The sequence below is a fragment of the Nicotiana tabacum genome, chromosome 16 (assembly GCF_000715075.1).
Source record: "Nicotiana tabacum cultivar K326 chromosome 16, ASM71507v2, whole genome shotgun sequence".
Lineage (NCBI taxonomy): Eukaryota > Viridiplantae > Streptophyta > Magnoliopsida > Solanales > Solanaceae > Nicotiana > Nicotiana tabacum.
The window spans coordinates 17,246,594-17,260,244 of record NC_134095.1 but is presented as its reverse complement, the minus strand read 5'-3'; positions in this window follow the sequence as shown (position 1 = coordinate 17,260,244).

Here is a 13,651-nt window from a genome sequence, read left to right as displayed (position 1 = left end):
AGAAATCATGCTAACAACTAGCACAATGGATGCAACAAGTATTGTAGATTAATTGTAGAAATATTGCTATAAAGTTGTTTATCAGTCCGTATTTTTTACACTCTAAAGTTTTATTACAGAAATTGAATTTCTTTTTGCTACATGTGTGATAGATAGCATATTACTACTGGCATACGTTGTTGTTGATTCAAAAAATGACGCATCATGGAGGTAATTTTTTGAGCAATTCAAACATGCATATGGTGAAAAACCAAATATATATGTTGTTTCAGACCAAAATAAGAGTATCTTGAAGGCAACATCTACTGTTTATACCAGCATGCCACATTATGCTTGCATGTGGCATATTTGGATAAATGTAAGGTCAAGGTTCAAGAAGGGTCATTTAAAGTTAAGCGAATTATACTTTGCCATGGCACGATCATACTCACTTGATAAATTTAATGAAAGAATGTCAAAGATTAAAGAGATCGACACGCATGTTAAAGCATACCTATACGATATTGGCTATCATAGATGGTCTCGAGTACATGATACGGTCAACAGAACGTGGACGATGAAATGAAACATTGCAGAATCATTGAATATGGTAACAAAAGACGCAAGAGAGCTGCCCGTAGTAGAACAATTAGAGAACATGAGGACTCTTCTTGAATGTTGGACTAATGAAAAGTTATTGAATTCAAAGGGTACGTTCACATACCTTGGGAAAAAATATAACAAAGAGTTGCAGGACAACAGGACATTACGCAAAAGATGAGAGTAAGCTATAGTAGTAACATCAGATCATAGATTCCATCAAACTAAATATCACGTGCTTTGGCGGCTTTGAGGCACAGGAACGAGTCGTATGAAAACTATTGTTCTCTTTATTATACGAGGGAGAGTCTTTTGAAGACGTATGAAATACCAGTAGACTCGCTGCCTGATGAAAGCAAATGGAATGTGCCAAAACATATAGCTGAAGAAGTTGTAATACCACCTACTGGGAAAAGACAACTAATGAGACTACAAAAACAAAGATACAAACCATATGATGAAGTGAATGCAAAGAAGTACAAGGTGTCATGCGGAAACTGCATCGTAGAAGGGAATAACAAATGATCTTGTATGAATGCTCCCAAAAGGAAATAAAAACTGGTAACTGACAAGATTTTTTTTTCCTGAGTATTGTTGATGATAATCTGTCCTTTAAGACATAGGAAGTTGTAATTGTATTGCCAATTTGAATAAAGACTTTCTCCTATAATGAAATATTTGATAAACAGATTTCAACTCTTAATGCAATTGGTTTGTAGTTGTTATGTTCAAATACTGAGTTTATTTATTACTTTTCACTAACAGCACTGCTTTAAATTGAATGGATTATATTTTTTTTGTATAACAGTTGTAGACATAATTGTAGTTAAACTGTAAAAAAATTATATAGGTACAATATCGAGATCAAGTACTAACAACTTTCAACTAAAAAAAGCCACAAATATTTTCTATTCTAAGTAGTAGAATATCTAGACAAAATAACAAAACAAAAAGATAAAACAATTGTATCACAATCTGCCACAAATAAATTGCAGCTGACTTGTTCTTAGTTAACATTTTATCTACAACTTTACATCAACTTAGCTACAACTAAACACTTTAACTATAATTTTTCTACTGAGAAGGGCAACTAATTCTTCCTTTTCCGGACTTGTGTTCTCTCATTCACAGCTGGTGCACATTTTATTCTTGCTAATCTTTCGGTTACCTCACTTTAACAAATTGCACCAAGCTCTTGCTTTTTCTTAGCATAATCCTAAATAGCGTTCCATAGCGTCTACGGTGCTGATCAATATCATAAAGGTCTTCGTTTGAAATCGATAGCTCTCCAAAGCTGACATTGTCACGACCCAAAATCCACTAAGGGTCGTGATGGCGCCGGACACCACTGTCAGGCAAGCCAACACCAAGAAATTAATTAGATTCTCATTTTAGTATTTATTGAAATCATTTCTTTTATATATTAAACAATAAATAATGAAATTCACTGAAATAAAAATAATGTCTTTAACAAACTTAATAATGAATAATCCCATAATCATCCCAGAATCCGGTGTCACAAGTGCATGAGCTATTTCTAGGAAACCATATAATACAATAACCGTTCGGAATACAAATTGGACAGTAGATAAAATACAATATAGTACCCAGAAGAAGACTCTGCTGGTTGCGGGTCATCTCGAGGAGTGCAGCTCACCTAAGTTTCTGTATCAACCATGTCGTTGCGCCGAACTAGGCCACTAGATATACATAAACATGTGCAACAAAAATACACAACAAGTGTAGTATGAGTACAAAAACAACGTGTACCCAGTAAGTATCCCATCTAATCTCGAAGAAATAGAGACGAGAGGTCGACTTCGACACTTACTAGTGGTCCAATAATAATATACCAATAATATAGTAAATCGAGGATTTTCATAAAAAAATGTTGTAACTCAATAGCATGAGGCAAGTAAACAATTCTTTCGTTTATAGGAAATTTCCAAATTCATTTTCATCATTTATACATTTATCTCAGGCCAGGGAGAACAAATATCAATATCTATGAATCTCAAGGCAAGCAATACAAGCATGCACAAATCATGCCGAGGTCGTACGACTCGATCCAACAAATATTTAAACTATGCACTGCAGAGGGTCGAATGGCGCGAACCATAGATGTATCTATTACCTCGCTCGCGAATCATACATGCGACACAGTCAAATATAAATAAACAATCACCCCGCTCGTGAATCATACATGCGATGCAGGTCACATAGAAACACACATTCAAACAGTCAATCAAGACCTCATCAGGGAAACAATTATTCAAGGAGGTATCAATTTCTCTTTTACAATTCGAGAAAATGAAGTTTAACTCTTTTAGAAAATCATTTACCACTTCGATACAATTAAAGCAATTCAAACTGTCAATAAGGTTACAATTATTTCAAGTAAAGCATGCTTTTGGGTCCTGGACTACCCGGACTTAAGCATAATAGTAGCTACGCACGGACTATCGTCACCTCGTGCATACGTAGCCCTCACTAATAGAAGCACATATCCAATTAATTCACCTATGGGGACAATTCCCTCTTACAAGGTTAGAAAGGAGACTCACATCGCTCCGAAGTTTCATAACCAGCATTTCACGCCCTTCCGAAGACTCAAATCGATGCACAATGCTCCAAAACTAGCCAATAATTATGCAAACCCAGTAATATATGTTCAATTACTCATAATAATCCAATTTATAATAATTTCTAACCTCGATCGAAAAGTTGACAAAATCACCCTCGGGCCCACGTGCCCCAATTCCGAAACTTTTCGAAGATAAGTTTGTCCACAACCTCACGAACTCAAATATATAATTTACTCTCAATTTCATGTCCAAAATTGTGGCCAAAAATTCAAGAATACCAATTTTCTAGGGTTTTCCTCAAACCCCAAGTTTCTAATAATTTTCATACTTCAATCTGTATCAAAATCATGTATTTAACTTATAATGAGTGGGAACAACTTACCTTGTGATATTTGAAGAATATCTCCCCTTGAAGCTCTCCAAAATCTCCCCAAGACAAATGAAAAATGGGAGAAAAATGGCCAACTCCCGATTTTTAAAAGAACCCTTCTGCCCAGGCGACTTTCGCATCTGCGGTCCATTAGCCGCTTCTGCAACGCCTTCTTCGCATCTGCACCCTTCCCCGCTTCTACGGCCTTCACCTTCGTACCTGCGCGCCCGCAGGTGTGCCCAAACGTCCACTTCTGCGACTTCCCCTTCTCCAGTCCTTTTTCGCTTCTGCGGCTTCCTTCTCGCTTCTGTGGGCTCGCACCTACGGTGCCCACTCCGCAGGTACGATTACACCAACAGTCTTCCAACTTCAGCAGCTCCTCAATTCCAAACCTTGATCCATTAACCACCCGTAATCAACCCGAGGCCCATGGGATCTCACCTAAACATACCAATAAGTCCTAGAACACCATACGAACTTAGTCGAGCCCTCAAATCACACCAAACAATGCTAAAATTACGAATCAACCCCCAATTCAAACTTAAAGAACTTGAAACTTCAATTTCTACTTTCGATGCCGAAACCCATCAAATCACGTCCGATTGACCTCAAATTTTGCACACAAGTCATATTCGACATTACAGACCTACTCCAACTTTCAAAATCGAAATCCGACCCCGATATCAAAAAGTCCACTCCCGGTCAAACTTCTCAAAAACTTCCAAATTTCTAACTTTAGCCAAACGACTCCAAAATGACCTACGGACCTCTGAATCCACTTCCGATCGCGCTCCCAATGCCAGAATCACCATATAGAGCTATTCCCAGACTCAGAATCCTAAATGAACATCGATAACACTGAAATGCGCTTCAATCTAGATTTATGAAATTCGTCTAAAAATGCTAACTTCCACAATAGGCGTCGAAACGCTTCCGGGTCATCCAAAACCCGATCCGGACATACGTCCAAGTCCAATATCATTATACAAACTTGTTGGAACCTTCAAATCTCGATTCCGAGGTCGTTTACTCATAAATCAAACCTTACTCAATTCTTTTAACTTAAAGCTTCCGAAATGAGAATTTTCTTTCCAATTCAATTCCAATCTTCCCGAAATTCAATTCCGACCACACGTACAAGTTATAATACCTTAAGTGAAGATGATCACGACCACGAACTGCCGAACGACGCGCTAGAGCTCAAAATGACCGGTCGGGTCGTTATATTCTCTCCCACTTAAACATACGTTCGTCCTCGAACGTGCTGACAATTGCGCTGGAGTAGTCTGAAATTACTAGTTAACACCTCGTGCACCTACCCGTGCTACCACAACTTAGTTGAGCACATTAGCTCGATCAAATCTGAAGATACCCTCTTTCATTTAGGCATATAAGCCTTAGAGCCCAGTTCCAACATCTGGAATTCTCTGCCATGCCTGCTTCCAACCTACGAATACCGTATCAATCACTACACGATGCACAAATACGAGATTGCATACCTTTGTTGAATTCTCACCATGCACCACATCATTCACGGACCATAATAACATTCTCTGATCATAATAACCGGTATCTCTCGAATCTGATGCTCACAATGCACCTCATGACATATATAAATCTTGTCCCAACTTTTGCAATACCACCACGATGGAAGAGATGTGTAGAAATTCATAACCAACTGCCGAGTCGACAAACCATTGAGTCTATACTCTTAACAAGAATCATTACTTCATTCTGAACTAAATAATGGTATTTGCTCTTTAATATACTTCATATAATCCGATCACACTGCTCCTAGATCCAACAATCTTGTCTCACCCAGTACGAACTGCTCAGGCAATAAGCTACCCAGACATGACCAAAAGTCTCATATGATGCCAAAATGTGCCGATATGCCCCAAACTTGAACGTGATACATAAGGAAATCGAACTCTGGAAGGGACTATTCAACTCACGCAACTAATATGAACTTTCTTCAGAAAATGGGAAACAAAACACACAGAAACTAGAATATAGAAATCTGTACTCAACATCATACCGTTGCAGCATGCAACCCGATCCAATCAACATACCTATGGCGGCGTACCACCTGATATACACATAGAACTCACATAAGGATATACACATCGAGCTAAATTGCTCACTACTACTAAATATCGAATATCGGCCACAATCACGCTAAGTGCCTAATACCATCCTTACGGAGACATATAACACCATAAGCTACAAAACTCAAGCATAATAGAGGTGCGATATATGACCTGAATCTCAAGAGCCATCCTGCTCACACAACGCCATCGCTACGGAGAACCTCAACACATAAGAAATTTATCAAGCCGTTTTGCAACTCACACGGCACCATATAGTATTACATGAAATAGCCGACGATGAAATAACATCCCATGTCTGAATACTCCTCCATGAGGAGTGATATGCTGAAATGAACTCATCTAGCCTGATATAAAGCCCATATTCATATTTAAATCCACTCCCAGACCACAAGCCGATTATGATCGCACTGTACTAGGCAAATAACCTTTCAAGGGTCCATAAATACCCCTTTTTCCTCTAACTCACAAGAACAACCATCATAATCGGAGTAAACCTCCACAGTCCATAACCTAATAAACTGCGTGCCCTCCAGGCATAAATTCTCAAATTAGTGATACTATCACAATCTTCACACTTTGTTTAAATCTTTAATCAATCAAGTGACTACATGTCACACTTATACAGTCTTCCCGTGAGGTACGCTCCCACTACCTTCCACACTAGATAATGAGTCTACACATCTATACCACCGGTCACACTAATGTTGTAAAGCATATAAAGAATTCGTAACAAAGATGCAAAGCCTCCGACAAAAATACCAATCTCAGGTGACGTTGAAGACAATACTAGCTTACTCCAAACACCCAATTCCCCTTCCTGCTCATTCGAGCTCGTGACATCCTCGTCAAACACCGAACCACAACCTAGATCCTCACTTTCAAATCCCATACCGCTCGCTCCACCTAACAAGCCAATATGTTATAGCGCAAGAATTTCATCATAACTCCTCAACCACTAATAGGGTGAACACTTCATCACCTAGAAACTTTTACTTAACTCATTCCAAGAGAACCCTAGCAACACACGAGTAACTTCTCATAACCGTAGGACATTCCAATCCTCAAGTAGTGGTCTGAACCACCATAACCCTTCCGGGATCCGCTTATACATAACATGCCATAATACTTGAATACTTCTAAATAAAATCAATCACGGCGGCCGTCAAGCCTCACACGCCGTCATGAATCACATGCATAACTTAATCGCGCTAAAGGAACTAATCACTACCACCAATATGCCAATTCCACTATGGCTAACCGATCTAACTTCTTCCCATTTCTCCTTGATTGCCTTAGAAATAATAATAACTCCATTCAACACATCACACACTCAATTCGCACTCATCCCTAGTGGCCTTGTATCACGAGACCATGATGTCTCAAATCCCACGAACTTCTCATACCTTCCTTGGGCGCATATTCACATCCTCAATTGATACACCCATTCCAATAATCCTTCTATGAATCCGAAGTCTGTTTCTCTCATTCACTTAAATGCTACACTGCAAGCCAAAATTATCATAGGACATTCAGAGCCTCTTATCACGATCTGCTGTAAAAGCTCGGTTCTTAACCACATCGAGGGCTTGAAATCCTTAAGCACCGCATTTTAACCTTCGAATTCACTAGGACCGTTGTTGAGAGTCACCCACTCTGCCTTGGTTCCGAATATGATCAACTCCAAGGCTCTGCTGGCACATGAACACCCATCTCAATGAAGCACCCGATTGAATCACTTTCCTTGTAAATCACCTCTGTACGAAGTATAAATCCTGAATCTTCCCAAAGCCTGAACATGAGTCAATAAGGCCAACTATAACACACCTTTATCAATTTCTTTACTCAAATTACCACTTATGTTCTTTTCCCTTAGCTGTTATAACTCACCAATACGCCGATAACCCAAAAACCCACAAGTAGATAAACATGCAACCCAATCGTAGGTGGTGGGACTCTCCCACTTAGCTTGAAGCTACTATTACACAACTCTGGAACCCACCAAGATTCTTTCTTCATTGTTGACATGATCTTACACAACTAACCCGCCAAATTCCTCGAAATCCTTCTATTAGCATTTCATAAACACTTTGAATCTCTAGCAACGTTCACATATTCGACTTCTTATTGGATAGTCCACAAAATCCTTCACAGAAGCTTCGTGAACTATGCGACCACTGACCTGCTCACAGAAGATAACCCATATGTGGAAATTACACGCCGACATCTTCCAACATCGCTGCACGGGGTACAATCACTACGACATCAATAACTCATCCTGAGCCCGTGCTCATTCACCAACTATACTAGTCCGTTCACTTCTTATGGACATCAACTAAATGTGCGACAATATCTTCCAATTTAAAGTTATATTGCATCCTTCTTCGTATCAAGCAACTCCCTTTCAGTTGCATCCAATCTCCCGCTGTATAATAGCCAATATTTCAAATTAAGCCCGTGGACTCAATCACCGTTCGCTAAAATTCCCAAATCACCCTAAGCTTTTCCTCAAGGTGTGTAGTTATCCTGCCATTGAACTCATATGCTACTATGCCACTCTCCCACTTTGGTCAAACTCACTCCTTTAAGCAACTACTCGACTTTCGCTTCTTACACCTAGCCTTCTAGAAATTTAACCACCGCCTGATACTTCCCACATACCCTTCCTCATCCTTTGCTGCCTAGTTGTTGCCTTAGATCAATATCTATCTCTGTAGCACTTGAACCGGTACATCGCTACTAACTTCAACCCTTTTCGAAGATCATCCTTCTCGAGCCGTCGCATTAGAAATACCCATTCAATCCTAAACCACCGCACCCTATGATCTCTGACAGCCACTTCTCCAATACTATCTCACAATATCCTGCCCAAAGGCAAATTATAGAAGACCATAACACCAACGAACTTAATATATTCAATCGAGGACGACGACACCACGTCGCATTTAAAAATTCCACCACACTCGAAAACACCAAGTTTAGTCTGATTGCCTTTCCTCCACAGAAAATAAAATACTGAATCTCTGAATCGTGCTCTAAGTAAACCTCCTTTCAAGTCATTCATTGCACCGACACATAGGCAAACATCCTACCATCACATCAATACTACACGATAACCATTCATAAGCATCATAGCAACCTGTGTATAGCCTCAAAGCTCTCAGAAGTACAGCTACTGAGCTAAAATGAAAGAATATCCTTCCGCAAGGTGACGACAATAGCCCAAACAACTTCGCAGGGAGAAACATCCTGCACCTTATCTGTAGTACCAATAAAATTCCTCAATTCCTAATTTATAATAAGCGCTTCACATCGCGTAAGATGGAATAAGAAGGAAACAAAGACATAAGCCTAAAAGGAATCAAACTGCACGATGAGGAACCAAGAAGGGAAGTGCTCCTAACAGCCCTGTAGCCTCTCAAAGATAAGTACAGACGTTTCCGTACCGATCCGCAAGACTCTACTAGACTTGCTCATGACTCGTGAGACCTACGTGAACCTAGTGCTCTAATACCATGTTGTCACGACCCAAAATCCATAAAGGTCGTGATGGCGCCGGACACCACTGTCAGGCAAGCCAACACCAAGAAGTTAATTAAATTCCCATTTTAGTATTTATTGAAATCATTTCTTTTATACATTAAACAATAAATAATGAAATTCACTGAAATAAAAATGATGTCTTTAACAAACTTAATAATGAATAATCCCATAATCATCCCAAAACCCGGTGTCACAAGTGCATGAGCTATTTCTAGGAAACCATATAATACAAAAACTGTCCGGAATACAAATTGGACAGTAGAGAAAATATAATACAGTACTCAGAAGAAGACTCTGCTGGCTGCAGGTCATCTCGAGGAGTGCAGCTCACCTAGTCTCTGTATCAACCATGCTGTTGCGCCAAACTAGGCCACTAGACATACATGAGACTGTGCAACAAAAATGCACATCAAGTGTAGTATGAGTATAAAAATAATGTGTACCCAATAAATATCTCGTCTAATATCGAAGAAGTAAAGACGAGAGGTCGACTTCGACACTTACTAGTGGTCCAATAATAATATACCAATAATATAGCAATCGAGGATTTTCATAAAGATGGTTGTAACTCAATAGTATGAGGCAAGTAAACAATTCTTTCATTTATATGAAATTTCCAAATTCATTTTCATCATTCATACATTTATCTCAGGCCAGGAAGAACAAATATAAACATCTATGAATCTCAAGGCAAGCAATACAAGCATGCCCAAATCATGCCGAGGTCGTTCGGCCCAATCCAATAAATATTTAAACTGTGTACTGCCAGAGGGTCGAATGACGCGAACCATAGATGCATCTATTACCCCGCTCGCGAATCATACATGCGACGCAGTCAAATATAAATAAACAATCACCCCTCTCGCGAATCATACATGCGACGCACACCCATTCAAACAGTCAATCAAGACCTTATCAGGGAAACAATTATTCAAGGAGGTGTCAATTTCTCTTTTACAAGTCGAGAAAACGAAGTTTAACTCTTTTAGAAAATCATTTACCACTTTGATATGATTAAAGCAATTCAAACTGTTGTTGATACCCAATTTTTCCCTTTATATTTTCAATACTATGCTTTGGCATCAATTAATATTTTTCATAAAATTTCTGCATTTTAAAAACATTTTAATTAATTTCTCCCAGCATTTTATTTATAAAACAATCACTGATTGCATCACAAATAGTTTTATAATAATTTTGTGACTTAATTTTATCATTTGCATTTGTATTGAGTTTCAATTATTTCACAAATAACCACATCTATATTTTTAGGATGCAATTGCAATTACTGCAATTATAGCCTATGCATGCATTATTATATTATGTTGCCATAAAATAGTCTTTTATATTTTTAAAATATTAAGTAATTATTTTAAAATATTTCCAGGCATGAAAATTATTTTTACAACCTATTAGCTATTTTTAAAAATTATTTTATCAATTAAATAGGTATTTGATAAATGGCCTTCTTATTTTTCGGATTTAGCCCAAATTAAAAAATTCAAACCCCTATCCCACCAAGACCAGGCCCAAACCAAATCCTACCCGGCCCCAAACCCTCTAAATCCTGGCGATTGATCCTAGAGATCAACAGCCACCATCACTTCTTACCAAATTTACCAAATGACCCCCCCAAACCTAACCATTCTCACCAAACAGTCGCCCTGAAACCCTCTCCTCTCTAATTCTCTCTGAAACCAAGCTTAACCCTATCCGCCGCCACCCAAAACCAGCCCTAATCCCTTGATTCCTACCCGATATATGGCTTCCCATGGCTGTACGAGGCCTCTACTTGTCTCCTATCTGCCCTGGTTGCTCGATTGTGTGGTTTTTGTGGAAGGACCTCGAAGAGATCTAGTCCAGATCTCGTTCAAAACTCTTCAAAAAGTCTGTCTATGGGTTGTGAGTGCTTTCTATCAATGTTTCACGGCTCAAATCTTTGATTCAAGGGCCAAATTCTCTTTACCCTCTCTTTTTCTTTGAAACTTAGTATTTGGACTTTGAATCCGTCCAGATCCTTGTAGATCTGGAATGAGCTGAGTTCATCAGTGCTTTTTCCTTAAGGCTCCTTCATTTCTTTACTGATTAATTGATTTCTGAACATTTTTGTTATATTAGGATTTGTTTTCTTGTTCTTTGTTGGTCGAACCTCTGGGTATCTAAAGTATTTTCAAACTTCCATGGCTATTTATTTAGGTTCTTTTACTTCTTTACTACTAACTGATTTTAAAGCACTACGCTACTTTAGATTTCGATTTCTATGATTTCTGTTGTTCGAATCTCTGTGTGTTGACATGCTTTCAAGTTTTCCATGGTTGTTTCCTTATTTAAGTGTTTTCAAATTATAGTTCTTACCAGACTCCTCTTCAAGAGGGTTTTTCTACTTTCAATATTTTATCTGTTTATCTCTTTACGTGTTTGGTTAACTTCTATATGTGTGAACCCTAGATGTTCTGATGGTAACACTGATTTCTTCTATTATGTTTCTTTCTGTGAACTAGTCATATTAACCGACTTTATTTTGGGTTTGAGTGATTTTCCTGTTAAATCCAGTATTCTTGGGGATTTTATCGCTTAATTGATTCCTATTTAGGGAATTTGAATGATTCTTTCTTGGTTAAAATCATTATTTTCCGGGATTTTCTACTTGTTTACTTATTGTGGCTAATTACCCTTGCCTTAATTAGTTGTCAGTATTGGGGATTTGATGGACTCCTTATATGATTTGATGTTGATTTATTACCTTACTTAAGTCCCAATTCTGACCGTTAATTAATTGCCCCAATTAAGGGGTCTATTTCGGACTTCTTTTTATGGGAATTTGTCACGACCCTAAACCCGGGCCCGGTCGTAATAGCGCCTCTCGTGAAGACAAGTCTAGCCGATACTTTCCCATTTCTGTTTTAAGCAGTTAAACAATAAGAATTAAGTCTACAACATAGTAAATAATCCAAGAGTAAGTAGTGAACATTACAGTTTGCGGAAATAAAACCCAACACAACCCGATATCGGGGTGTCACTAGTCATGAGCATCTATCGATTCTAACACAAGTCTGAAAAGTCTACAGAGCTATTACAAAGTCACTAATATGGGAAAAGAAATGAGGTAAGGGGGAGAAACACGGGACTGCGGATGCCATGCAGCTACCTCATGAACTTTGAAGTCTGCCGGGAGCTCTCAACTCTCGCCAGCAGGATCAGCAACGCCTGAATCTGCACACTGGGTGCAGGAGGTAAAGTGAGTACTCCAACTCAGTGAGTAATAATCATAAATAAACGACTGAGAAATATGAAAACACGTAAGGCACATTACAGGCTATAATGAAGCAGTGAAATCAGTAGAAATAGTGAATCAGTAAAGATATGTAAAATCATTTAAGTTCAGTTTAAACTTCATGAAATGCCTTTTCAACAATTAAACAAAATGACAGGCAAATAAGAAATATAAACACATAAAGGTTCGCCCCTCGGGCACAATGTCAACAAATCCGCCCCTCGGGCAATATCTCAGAACAATACCAGCCCCTCGGGCTATATCTCACATCACAATGGGTACCTGCGCTCACTGGGGGTGTGAAGACTCTTCGAGGGCCCCCTTACGGCCCAAGCGCAGTATCAAGCCATCTCGTGGCGTCATCACTAGGCTCTCGGCCTCATATCACAATCAGTATTTCCTCACAACATAGGCCCTCGGCCTTACTCAGTCAGAATCTCACAACCAGTCGGGCAACAGTAAAACATAGTGCTCAGCCCAAAATATCTTTTAAAACATCATTTAAGTGTTAAAGTAGAGTAAACATGGCTGAGTTATGAAAAGCAGTAGAATATAACATGACTGAGTTCAAGTATAAAGTCAAAACAGTGAGGAAATATCAATAAAAATCCCCTAAGGGTTCAAATAGTTAGCACGAAGCCCAAATATGGCATTCATCCCACAATATAATGATAGCAAATAGTTTTCAGTCAAATACGCGGTAAAATAGTCATTCGGGATGGACTAAGTCACAATCCCCAACAGTGCACGACCCCACGCTCGTCATCTAGCGTGTGCATCACCTCAATATAGCACAATGATGTGCAAATCCAAAGTTTCATACCCGCAGAACATCATTTACAATCATTACTCACCTCAATCCGGTCCAAACTCTAGCCCACGACGCCTTTGCCCCTCGAATCGGCCTCTACTCATGTCGAATCTATCCAAAATCAGAATCACGACGTCAAATATGCTAAGGGAACAAAGCCCATGCAAAAATAATCAATTTACAACATAAATCCCGAAATTACCAAAATCCGACCACCGGGCCCACGTCTCGGATTCCGATAAAATTCACATCACTAGATTCCTTATCACTCCCCCAATTCATTCGTAGAAATAGCATCAAAATCCAACCACAAATGACCCCTCAAATCCCAAATTCTAGGTCTCCAATTACAAGCTCTAGTTCTTCAATTTTAGGCTTAAT